The sequence below is a fragment of the Prionailurus viverrinus genome, chromosome A1 (assembly GCF_022837055.1).
Source record: "Prionailurus viverrinus isolate Anna chromosome A1, UM_Priviv_1.0, whole genome shotgun sequence".
In the NCBI taxonomy this organism is placed as follows: Eukaryota; Metazoa; Chordata; class Mammalia; order Carnivora; family Felidae; genus Prionailurus; species Prionailurus viverrinus.
Window position 1 is genome coordinate 132,737,310 of NC_062561.1, and position 13,002 is coordinate 132,750,311.

At 35.1% G+C, this 13,002-nt stretch overlaps 1 protein-coding gene across 2 annotated transcripts in view; it reads left to right on the forward strand.

Moving 5' to 3' along the window:
* The window catches only part of CWC27 (CWC27 spliceosome associated cyclophilin), a 191,420-nt gene that overhangs the window by 72,289 nt on the left and 106,129 nt on the right, over positions 1–13,002 (forward strand). The gene's annotated exons all lie outside the window — the stretch shown is intronic.

The window sequence follows — 13,002 nt, forward strand, 5'->3', positions numbered from 1 at the left end:
AGTTTTTGGCAACCTGGCTATATTAGTGCCTGTTCCATGTTAATACCCAGTTTGTTGACTTTGAAAAAAAAAAAAAGATTCAAGATAATAATACATTTGCGTAAATAAGGTGACATTGCTAAAATACTGGAAGTCAGGGACTCATTCAAAGTGGCCTTAACAAGTCATTTAAAAAAACTCAAAAATGGAAAAACCATTTAGTGAGGTCAGATATATCAGAGTCATGGAAGAAACCCTGGATCAGAAGTCAGTGACAGATCTCGGTTTCCTACTAAAAACTCATCTTGGGCCTCATTCTGGGTTTCTTTTTTGGATTTAATAAACTGTTATTAGAATCGTGATTGGACTTTACATCATTTCTGTGTTACTTGCACTTTAAAGAGAAAGCAAGGAATTCTACAAAATTAAAAATTTCTGTGTATCAAAAGACATCAACACATACACAAAATGAGTAGGTGGCCAAAGACTGGGAGAAAACATGTACATCATGTAAATTTGGTAAAAACTTATATTTAGAATCTTACCATTCAAAAATAAGAAGACGGTTTTTAAGATGTGGTAAAGACTCAAACAGACATTTTATAGGAAGACAAATGGGTGGCCAATAAGCTCATGAAAAAAATGTTCAATATCATATACAGGAAAACACAAATTAAACTGCCAAAACACCCATTAGACTAGCTGGAAAAAAAAAAATCCTTTAGCAAGGATGTAGTATACTGGAACTGTTAAATACCAATCTCTGGTGAAAGTATGAAATATGACAAGCAATTGGACAGTTTTTTTATAGAGTTAAGCATACAAGTACCCGTGTCCCATCACAGTTAAGTATTTGTCATGCCCAGGTATTTATCAAAGAGAAATGAAAGGATTTATTCACAAAAAGACTTGTCTATGCGGGTTCATAATAGTTGTATTCATAATGGCCCAAAACTAGAGGAAGCAACCTAGATTTACATAAACAAGAAAACGATAAACCATGTATAGTCATATAATAGAATATTAGTTAGCAATAAAAAGAAACTGCTGATATATACTGTAGTCATTTCTGTGAACCTTAGAAAACACTTTGTGCTCAGTGAAAGAAGTATGGCACAAAGAACATACTGTATGATTCCATTTACATGAATTGTTAGAATATGCAACTAGTAGATGGTGATAGAGAAAAGAACAGTGGGTGTGAGCAGGGGGTGAGGAGGTAGCAGGAGTAGCAGAGATTATGTGCTAAAGATACAAGGCAACTTTCTGAGATGATGAAAACATTCCAGGAATTTGGGTTACACAGTGTATATATCTGCTAAAACTTAACTGAACTAAATATACTTAAGATACAGTTTGTATCTCAAAGAAAAGAACATTTTAAAATTGAGAGCAAGACCTGATTAGAATTCAGAGTATAATTGCACATATCACTAACATAATAGGAAGTAGACCTATCAGGAATGGTAAGGTTAACTATGAGTGTTTTGAGCTTATTTATTTATTTATTTATTTATTTATTTATTTATTTATCTATCTATCTATTTAAAGTTTATTCATTTATTTTTGAGAGAGAGAGTATGCAAGCGAGGGAGGGGCAGAGAGAGGAGACAGAATCCCAAGCAGGCTCTGCACTGTCAGCGCAGAGCCTGATGAGGAGGCTCGGACCCACAAACTGTGAGATCATAACACGAGCTGAAATCAAGAGTCAGATGCTTAACTGACTGAGCCACCCAGGCGCCCCTTCAGTTTATTTTTAAAAAGAAAGCAGACTATTCATATAAAAGTCTGTGTAAGGAAGGTGCTGTGTATACAACCAATAAGAGGGCAACATTCTAGAAGCAGAACCAGAGATTTAAGATTTTTCCCATTAGGATTCTATTATTATTGTGAGTACTTATTATGCCTCATGGACTATACAGAGCTCTTTATGTGGATTTTCTTATTCTTATCAAGACCTTGTACAGAAGTTTAAAATGTGATTATTTACTTAATTTTGACTGTGGTATCAACATTTTATTGTTGATAAAGTTAAAATATAACAATAATAACAAGTACTTATTTGCACATCTTATGTACACACTCATCTGTGTTAATTTATTAAACACTCTGAACAACCCTATCAGTAGTTAGTATTATTAGATCCATTTTGAGTTGAGGAGCCATGGTTGAAAGCTAAAAAATAACAGCAAACTTCACCTCAGGTAGTCTCTCTTAAGATAACAATGTACTTAACTGCTGTGCCATACTTAAGCATTGTTCTTAAGCTACCGTTATATCGTTGACCTCAATAGATGATCACAATTTAACAGTTTTATTCATTTGTTGATATTTAAAATTCAAATGTTATTAATGTTGTTAATATAACAGCGTCAAATTTCCTGGCTTAAAATTTCCCATAGATTTTCTGAGTGTGTACTTTACATATATAACAGAATACTGTAAACTCTAGTAACGTAAACACTTCTATTGCCTCTTAACTCGAAATACTTTGACCCAACTCTTTGTGGGCACCATTTGAAATGACTAATAATCGTGAATTTCTTCAAAAGATATCATTAGTTTCTTACTTATGAGTGCTCTTGGTAGATTATTAATATATAAATGACTACATATCATAGTGTTATCCTGTTCCAGTTATCTCTTGCTGTGTAAAACCACCCCAAATCTTAGTGACTAAAACAAGAAACATAATTGTGTGGATCAGGAATTTGCACAGGGTACAAAGAGGGTGGTTCATTTTGTTCTACTATATCTTGGGCCTTAGCTGGAGTTGCTCAGTTGGCTAGGGACTAAATGAGATAGTACGTATGGATGTGCTTATTTTATTAGCACAGTACTTGGAATATTTTTGGACTAGAGAAAAAAAATAAAAGTAACCATGTGAGATTCTAGTCATATTACTTTAGTGATTATAACTTTTTAATAAATTTACTCCATAAAAGAAAATTCTAGCTTATTGACAAAATTAAGGACAAATATTGAATCTTGCCACATACCTCATATTGGTTTAACGAAAAGCAAAGGGATGCATAGCCAAATGTGCCCCTTATTCTATAAAATTTTATTCATGAAGCATGAATCAAGACTAAATTAAGAACTCACATAAATACAAATAAAGCATCTTTTCCATTTGGACTGAACTGGTTTGGATTTCACATTAGCTAAATTAAAAATATGTTTTTATTAGGTGCAAGTAGTTTCCAAAGTGCTTTTCCTGGCTCACATCTTGTCCTTATTTTCTTGAAGGCTGATCTAGCACAGTTCAGGCAAATTTTTTGGTCCTATTTGTCTGCCAGGTGGTAAGAGAGTAGGAAACCCACAGAGAGGTTAAGTCGTACATAGACTCACAGGAAGAAAAACTGGCTTTTTCTGCAGCAATACCCTGGGAATAAATCAGCTCTTAGAACTAGTTGCTAATGCCTCTAAGGATGCAACTTGTTTTCAGCTAAATGCCAGACAGTTCTAGAAGCAGAAAATCTGTAGCTTAATTTAGAACAAGTCGTTAGCCACAATGTAGGTGAAAGTTTTTACAAAAGTCAGGAAGCACAAATTGATGGCTCCGGCTGTGGCTTAGAGCCTTTCATATCCATAATACTCTTATACTGAACTGTGTGATTTATGTAGCTAGAAAGGAAAGAAACTATTTTTTTTCCCTCTCCCTCAATTGAAAGGTTTATTGTTTACTGCTGAAAAAATGGTAAAACCTTTTCTCTTCTACCTTAACTGTCTTATTTCCTTACTTCTTCCCCCATCCCCAACCCCCATGACCCTTAGAATAGAAAAGAAGCTTTAAAAAAAAAAAAAAAAAAAGTAAAAGTTTATATTCTTTCTCCAAAACATCCTGAGTGGCTTAGTCATGAAACAGAAGCATATATCAGGTAGGCTCCAAATGTTTAGTTGTGAGAGGTGAGATCAAGACTGAGCAAAATGTTTTTGAGTGTCCTGGGCTTGTAGTTTCATCAAATTCATAAAGCGAGTTTATTTATCCATAGGGGTGGATAATTAAATTGCAATGGAAATTTTAAGAAACCTTTGCTTAAAGACTCAATACCATCATTGTAGTAATAGACCTATTAGTACAAATTGGAGTATACCTTACGTTAAATTTCATTTGTCTTGCAAATAGAAAAATCTAAATGTTGTGTAAGGAAATACGCCATAACCTTTCTCCTGTTCTTGACTTAATATATGTTACTAAAAATACTCTCAGATTTTTAAGACTACGTAGTGAGACCATTGTGGAAATAAAAAATCAGTAAAAATCATGCAGTAAGTGTCTTGGATGTAACAATATTTTTTATTTAACTTCTTGGTTATATTTTTTTTTTGAATTTTAAAGAAGATCATGGAAGGAACAATGGATTATAATATCTACCGAGGATATTCAGAGGAAATCATTTGACATATTCCCCCTAACAACAGAAGCTTTTCTTTTTCTAAACAGAAATAGGTTTATCTTCATAATCAGAATGAAGAGTTCTTAAAATCATTATCACATGGTATTGCACTCTACAGAGCTAATCGTCGTATTCATTTTGGCAAACCTCATTTCAAATCTTTTCTTTAACAACAACAAAAAAAGTCTGTTTGTTTATGTCTACACCCAACGTGGGGCTCGAACTCATTACCCTGAGATCAAGAGCTGCATGACTCTTTCAACTGAGCCAGCCAGGTGCCCCTATTTTTGTTTTTGTGTGTAGGTATGCACACATTCACAAACACATGATTCTTTATAAATCAAAAAATACTTTGTCTTTAGTATATAATCTGTATTATGTATTCTAATGATTTTAAATCAACATTTCCCATTATAACAGTGATGTAGTGAAGAGTCAGCACATTATCTTGCACCTATCCAGGTGCTTGAACACTTTTGGCACCTAACAATGCAGCCTAAAATTACTGAGTTAAAGTGTTCACACACTTAGCATTGATACATTTTGCCAATGCTTAAAAGAAATGAATTTTTTTTTTTTTAGTGTTAGGTGTACTATTTGACATATTTACTGAGTGTTGAATTACTGCTTATGTGTCAGATTCTGTGCTAGTTATTTGGGTTATAAAAGTAAAATGACTTGATTTTATTGGAGTAATGGAGATTACAAAGAAGTAACAGGCAGTTAAAAATATGATATGGTAAGTGTGACAGTGAAGATAAATATAGGAAGCTTGTGTACCAGTTTTGAAGTCAGAAGTCTCTGCAGAGAAAGGGCATGGAAGCTGAGATCTTAGGGATAAATGTGAATTATGAGTAGACAGGAAGTGGAAGAGAGGAGTGTTATAAGCCACGAGGAGTAGGTGTCAAGGATTATGATACATTCTAAGAACTAACAGGATTTTAGAATGTGTGGAATGTATGCAAGGGGTGAGGCATCAGAGCTAGAGCTAAAGAATAAAGCATAGTTGAGACCATGAAGAACCTTGTAATAAAGTTAATGGGTATGGACTTGAAGAATTAAGGGGTGCTGTAGCAAGAAATCAATGAGATCAAATTTGAGCTTTAAAAAATTACCCTGCCTCTAGTTTGGAAACTGACTTGAGGGTAAGCAAATCAGTCCTCAGGTCAAAAGGCTGCAGTGAACTTGATTTTGGAAACCATCTGTACCAAAAGAGTCTAAGCTTGCCAATTAGACAAGGCAGTTACGAAGGGTAGTCTTCAAAGTCAGGTAAACAAGAGCACCATTTATCTAATGGCTCATCTATCTTGAAAAATCAAGCAAAGTACTTTTGGGGGAACTTGGGAACTCCCACCCAGCGAGTGAGAAGAGAGTCTGAAATCAGAAAAATAAGGTATAATAATAAAACCATCATCATCATCATCATCATCATCATCACCATCTTGTAGTTACTCTCAGAAAGACTACACTTGGATTAGACTTGATTATAGACCTAAAACAGAGTGACTCGTGCTCAAGTGGAATAGAAGCTCATGATTTACTTTTTGTCTTCATCACAGATGGTTCAGGAGCCATTTGAAAGGGGTTTGCAGGTGAAGGAGGGACCTCAATGTCTTTACATGTATTAGATAAGAAAGGCAGAGTCAACAGTCCCTAAACTTAAAATGTACGAAGTCTCAGTGATTTAAGAGGACCATCCATGTGCAACTCCATTTGTGAAACACTGTTATAAAACCTTATGGTTCTCTGGAAGCCAATTTGTACAATTCTAATCCATGCTGATGAAAGTCTAGCTGAATGCCAGAAAAACTTCTGCCTCACTTTTCTTCCTCACTTAATCCGTACCAGGTACTATATTTAAAGTCATTTGTTCACATCTTCATACTTATACATAATACTGAAGTCATTTTGAGGTAAGTGAAACAAGTTTAGCAAAGCAAGAATACTGTGGGAAGTCTTTAATAAATAATTTACATAATGCTTATTGGTCATTTAGTAAGTATGACCTTCACAAAAATGACCTCATCATTTTTAGGTATATATTATTTCATCTGTTGCAGTTTACTTAGTGCTTTTTATTCTGTGTTACATATGACATGTCTCATAAAATTCCTCCTCGTATCTAGCTTGTACACATCTCTCTGATGGTTCTCATGATTAGTATTCTGATACCATTTCTCCCTTAATTTATGCCTATATTTATTTAGCCCGCACTACATAATGAATCACAGTGTTAGATACTGTGTATCTAACTAATGAGCTAAGTGTAGCTCATTAAATTTTTTTTCTAAATGACTTTAGATTTTTGTAAAAATGATGCCTACTCATAAAAAATTAAGGCAGTATATCCCCAAGCAAGAATAGGAAACCCAAAACAATAACACACCTACATCCAGAGAAAACTATCATTGACAGTAAGTGAACATTATTCCAGATATCTCTTAAACTCAGGACTGCGGCAAAAGAGATGGTGGTGAACAATAAATCCATTTAAATATAAAACTAAGGCTATTCAACCATGAAAATTGTGCATATAAATGCTATGAACACTGACAATGTGAAAACAATAATATAACTAACCCAAATTGGAAAATGGAGGAAGGAAAAAGTGGAAAAAATGTTAAGTACACTAATTTCCTCAACCTTTAGGAAAGGAAGTTAATCTGTATGCCTAAAATTGAATCATGTCATTTAAAAAAAAAAAAAAAAAAGGAACTCTACTCTCTTACTGTTTTTATGACATTTTTTCATAAAGTGGAAGGATTTCTTAGGAAATCTTTTGACACAAAGAAGCATTTGTATAAAATTTAGAAACTCTTTTAGTCTTCCATTTAGTATTTTTATGTTAAATTCAAGGAAAGTAAAAATATATTCCTTCTAAGAAAATTACTTCTTTAACCTTGCTTTTTTCCTCTCCTTGGATCACCACCAGAGGGGAGGAAACAGGGCAAACTGCTGCCTTCAAGACTGGAAAGACAGGTGAACAGAGGGATTTGCAGCTCACCTGAGCACCAGAACAAACTGCCATGGGAACAGGGCTGGGATGAGAAACCTGAACCATCATTGATGAATTGCTGGAGGCTCAGTGTGGACAAACCTAAGAGTTAAAAACTCCAGGGGGACACAGTCATAGGGAGGCCTCCCCACAATATTGTGAGATTTACCCCTGAGATTTCAACTAGGTTTTTACAGTAAATATAACAGAAAAATCCCTTAGTGCTTCCTCCAGGGAGGGAGTAAAAGGAACTTTTTTTTTTTTTTTTTTTTTTTGAAATATACCAGAAGACCGTGTTCCTCTTCCTTGCCTTTAAGGGAAAGTAGTTAACTAGAGCCTAACCTTCTGGGGAATTATCAGAGCCTAACTACCTGGGGGAAAGGAAATAGCTAACTTCCTCTAGCTCTAGTCCTCCTTGTGGGAGAAGGGAAATAGCAACTCTAGCCCACTCAAGCCATCCTGCCCCACCTAATGGGGGGAAAGAAACAAAAACAAAAGCAAATCAGAAAAACAAACCTGAGAAACAATTGTGAAGTCATAGTCCAGAGGCATAGGATCACTAAAGACTAATACCTAACCATAGGACTATAGGGCATCCCCTTCTCCCACACCTCCCCACCACTTTACTAAAGGCCTATTTACAGCAGTTCCTTTTACCTAGAACATCATGAATGGCGACCAGGAAAAAATTACAAGGCATAACAAAAAGCAAAAGACACAGTTTGAAGAGACGGAGCAAGCATCAGAGTAGATATAGCAAGGATGTTAGAATTATCAGACTGGGAATTTCAAACAGCCATCATTAATATGCTAAGAGCTCTACTGGATAAAGGAGACCACATGAAAGAACACATAGGCAACATAAGCAGAGAGATGAAGACCAAAAAGATGAGAAGGAACGAAAAGGAAACACTATAGATTAAAAACACTAAGAGAAGTGAAGAATGCCTTTGAATGGGCTTATTAGTAGACTGGACACAGAGGAAAGAATCTCTGAGCTAGAGGATATTTATTAGTAGAATCTCTGTAAACCAAAAAGCCGGGAGAATAAAGACTGAATGAAACAAAACAATACCAAGGGCTGTGGAACAACTGCAAAAGGTGTAACATGCACATTGGGAATAGTGTACTTCTTTTAATCAGACCTATGATCATGCACACTTTTTTGGCAGTCACATCATGGTGTTGACTCATGTTGTGCTGTCAGCTAAATGTCCCTCTGTCTTTGTATTCTTGCTGCTGCTAGTACTCCTGCTACCCCCTGGATACCCCTATATCCTACACCTATAATTGTTTTGTCCTCTGCTTTATACCCAAGACAGCATTATAGGCCAGAAAATGGGTAAGAACCTGTTTGTGTGTTGGTAGAAATATATCCCAACCTTAACTTTGGCCTGTTTTTTCACATTCTTGAAAGAGTTAAGCTAGTTAGGACTAATCCATAATCATTTTTGCTTAAGCATCCAGCCATTATTTGTTCTTTGCTTTAATGACAACAATGAAAGATATCATTCTTGCCTTATGCTGCATGAGTGTATGACTGCTTTATTCTCACAATATGTCAGGCTCCTTTCTCTGTCAAAGAAAAAGGTGTATTTAATTTTAAATGATTTATCCTTAATTATGCTAGTTGTTTTAGATTAATTTGTGGTGTTCTGCATTTTGACTATGATATGTCTGCATTTGGATTTGCTTTTTATTTATCTTGCTTGAATTCATTGAGCTTCCTGAACATAAAGACTAACATTTTTCATCAGTTTTGGAAAATTCTCAGACATTATCTCAATTTCAGTTTCTATTTTCTCTTTCTGCAATTCCACCTGTAATGGACCTTCTCACTTTGTCTCCCATTTCTTCTAACCGCCCATAGTTGTTGATTTTTTTTCCTCTGTTTTGCATCTTGTGTTATGTGCGTTTTCAGATATATCTAATTCACTCAATCTCTTTTATTCAGCTATTCAATAGTTCATTGAGTTTAATTTTAGCTATTCATCCCTTCTGAAAGTTGTTTTGATTCTTTTTCCAGTCATGGATGTGGATTTTGTATTCAATTTTTTATTCTCTCCATATAATAAACATACTTGTTTTATTTTTGCAGTCTGAAATTTTGAGGGTCAGGTTCTGTTATTTGTTGTTCCTCTGATTCTCACTCACAATGCCGTTTTTTTAAATATATATATATATATTAATGATATTGTGAAGTCTTTTTATTGGGAGGTTGTTTGTTTTTTTTAAGAACTCTTGAGTGTTCTTTGAAATATGATTGAGGATTTCTTCCTTCAGAGAAAATTTGCCTTTTGTTCCAACAGGCCCATTAAAGTACTATAGATCACTGGTAATTTTAATTAAAAATACTCCTGAGATGTTTTGAGAATATTCATTAGTTTGAGAGCCTGCTTACCTGAATGGACCTGAGACAGACAACCTGTTTTATAGTCTTCTTGTGCTTTTTTAGTAGATGTGTTTATTTCCACCTTTCCAATGAGTAGAGAATCCTTAGATTTATGTGTAGGAGTACTACTTCAGTCCTCATGATTAAAACCCCAAGTTAAAACCCAATCCTAGATTACTGAGACCACTTAACTCAGAGTGGCCCAGTAACAAGTGCAGTGCCTCTTGCTCTAGTTCTCAGTCCTCTCCTTGTTTTTCAACCCCTTGGTTTTTAGTGAGCTAAGCTATATATTTAAAGAGCTAAGTTATGCATTTATTACATTTTTTAAATGTACTTTATTCAGCTCTTCTTGGTATTTGATTGCAAGAGAATTTTCAGATTACCTTGTATGAAGCCTTACTGGAAATGGAAATCTCATGTTTTTCATATTCAGTTAATATCATTCATAAAGTTGGATTGGGGAATAGACATATGGCTAAAGACCGAATTTCTGCCACAACAAATTTACTCCACTTCTGTGAAATATTGGCTAAGCCAAGGTCTTGCTATAAAATAACATGTTTGATTCTGAACTTCTTACTTGGTGTTTAGACAGAATAACAATATCACCTACTAGTAGGGACATTTTATCATTTTGTGCAGGATTCATTGTTTAGTCTGATTTGGAAAAGAACAAAATTTTCTAAAATTTGAGAGAGATCTTACAAAGATTAATGGCAACCTACATCAGATGTCTAAACTTTTTATGTAGAAATAAATGTCATCCTTCATATGAAATGAGTAAAATTTTAAGTCTTAAGGCTATGTGCAGGTGCATTTAGACTCCTCCTTGTTTCCAAATTGGAGTCTTTCTATTCCTACATATTGGTCCAACAGATTATGAAGGACATGTAGAACATTATCTCTCAGATTAAACCTTATCTTTTTTAAAAGATTTATTTATTTATTTATTATGAGAAAGAGAGAGAGTGTGTGAGTAGGAGAGGGGCAGAGAGAGAGGGAGAGAGAGAGAGAATCCCAAGCAAGCTCCACACTGTCAGCAAAGAGCCTGATGCAGGGCTTGGACCCACAGAGTACAAGATCATGACCTGAGCCGAAATCAAAAGTCAGATGCATAACTGACTGAGCCAGTTAGGCACCCCAAACCTGTCTTTTGATAGATATCTTCTTCTAAGATCATTTAGGCTAAAATACTACAGGTTTTCCATTAGCCTCCCTCATAGAACTTGTAAGTATATAGCCGTTTCTAAGTTGACTTGTTTATTCTTTACCTTCTCAACTAGATTACAATGAAAGAAAATAAGCAATTCAGTTCCAAGTGTTCAGTGACCAGAATTAAGATATGTGAGTTTTGTAATTTTTAGTGTTTTGAAACTGCTACATTTTTCATTTTTGTAGCATATGGTATTTAATCCAAACAGTGCATCAGACATAAAAACTTATCAGTAAGTTTTTGAAATCTGTGCATTCTTAAAAATTTTTTTTTTCAACGTTTATTTATTTTTGGGACAGAGAGAGACAGAGCATGAACGGGGGAGGGGCAGAGAGAGAGGGAGACACAGAATCGGAAACAGGCTCCAGGCTCTGAGCCATCAGCCCAGAGCCCGACGCGGGGCTCGAACTCACGGACCGCGAGATCGTGACCTGGCTGAAGTCGGACGCTTAACCGACTGCGCCACCCAGGCGCCCCTAAAATCTGTGCATTCTTGAGAAAAGGATATGCCGTTTTAATCTCTTTAGTTAGCCTGAGGTCTCATTTTGTCAGTAATTGATTCTGTAAATAGTAAAAGTAGAAATAGTGTTGGTGGAGGGGGTGAGATAAATAATAACAGAAGCAAACCACTGTTGAGTACACACTCTAGGCCCAGCGTCATGTTAAGTATGGTAAGCAATTTCCATGGAATTGTATTCATTTCTTACAACCTTACTGCTTTTCACCTTTTGAGATGCAGAAACTGAGACTTAGATTGCTTAGCTTAGTTGTCTAAGGCCATCCTGCTAGTAATAGGTAAAGCAGAGCTTTAAACATACAACAAGTTTCCCTTATTTAATTTGGTTAGATGTTTCCTGGATATATCTACATATTTTCAAAATTCATGTATAAACTACAACATAGTATACATTCAGATACATGGTAAACCTCCATCCCTGTTCCTCCTGATGATACCATAAATGTAAAACTCATGCCATACACTTATAGTTTTAATACCTGTGACAGGCTTCTATTATGGCTATTTTATGATTTCATCAACAGCCAAGCTGTTGTTTCATTACAAACAGATTCAGTATCTTTGTGATTAAAGCAGCAGGCTAAAAACCATGAAGGGTGTACTGTTTGCTTTGCAATCATTTCCATGTGTTATGAATTCTTATCAGATGTTGGGAAATAGCAGGCTTAAGCTAACTGCAAGTACTACATGTATGGTCCAAGAAACAGTCATCTGCAGTGGACATATGTTTAGCTGTCAGCTTGCTTAATAAGGTCTCTAAACAAATTCATTTACTGTCCACTTCATTTTTGTAGACTAAAGTTCTTTTCAAAAGCATGTCAAACAGGTCTTAATAACCTTACCTTTTTTTTTTTTTGAAGGTGAATGTTAGAAAAGGTCAGTGTTTGAGTTCATCACCCTAATATTAAGATAATATTTCTCATGCCATAAGAAAAAAGAACAGATATAATTCAAAATTTTCCTAAGGCACCTTCCTGGAAACTGGAGAAAATGAGAAAAGCATCTGGGAAAAAATAAAAACTGACTGAAAATTATGCAAGATAATTGTTCTTTGCCATTTTAAATCTTCAATGTCAAGTTTAAAAGCTGCACAATTTTAAAAAAGCAAGATATTCGGGGCCCCTGGGGGGCTCAGTCAGTTAAGCGTCTGACTTTGACTCAGGTCATGATCTTGCAGTTTGTGAGTTCGAGCCCCACATTGGGCTCTATGCTGACAGCTCAGAGCCTGGAGCCTGCTACAGATTCTGTGTCTCCCTCTCTCTGCTTCTCTCTGTCTCTCTCTGTCTCTCTGTCTGTCTCTCTCTCTCTCAAAAATAAATAAACATTAAAAAAATAAATAAAATAAAAATGAAAGATTTTTAACTACTTATATAAAGTAATATAAGCAGTCTGATAAAAATTTAAGCATACTATAGTTATAAAAACTTTCCTGTGTAGTTACTTATTCATAGTGTCTTCTGTTGTATAAAAAAAATGTTTGGCTAAAAAATAAGGTATTCAATCTAA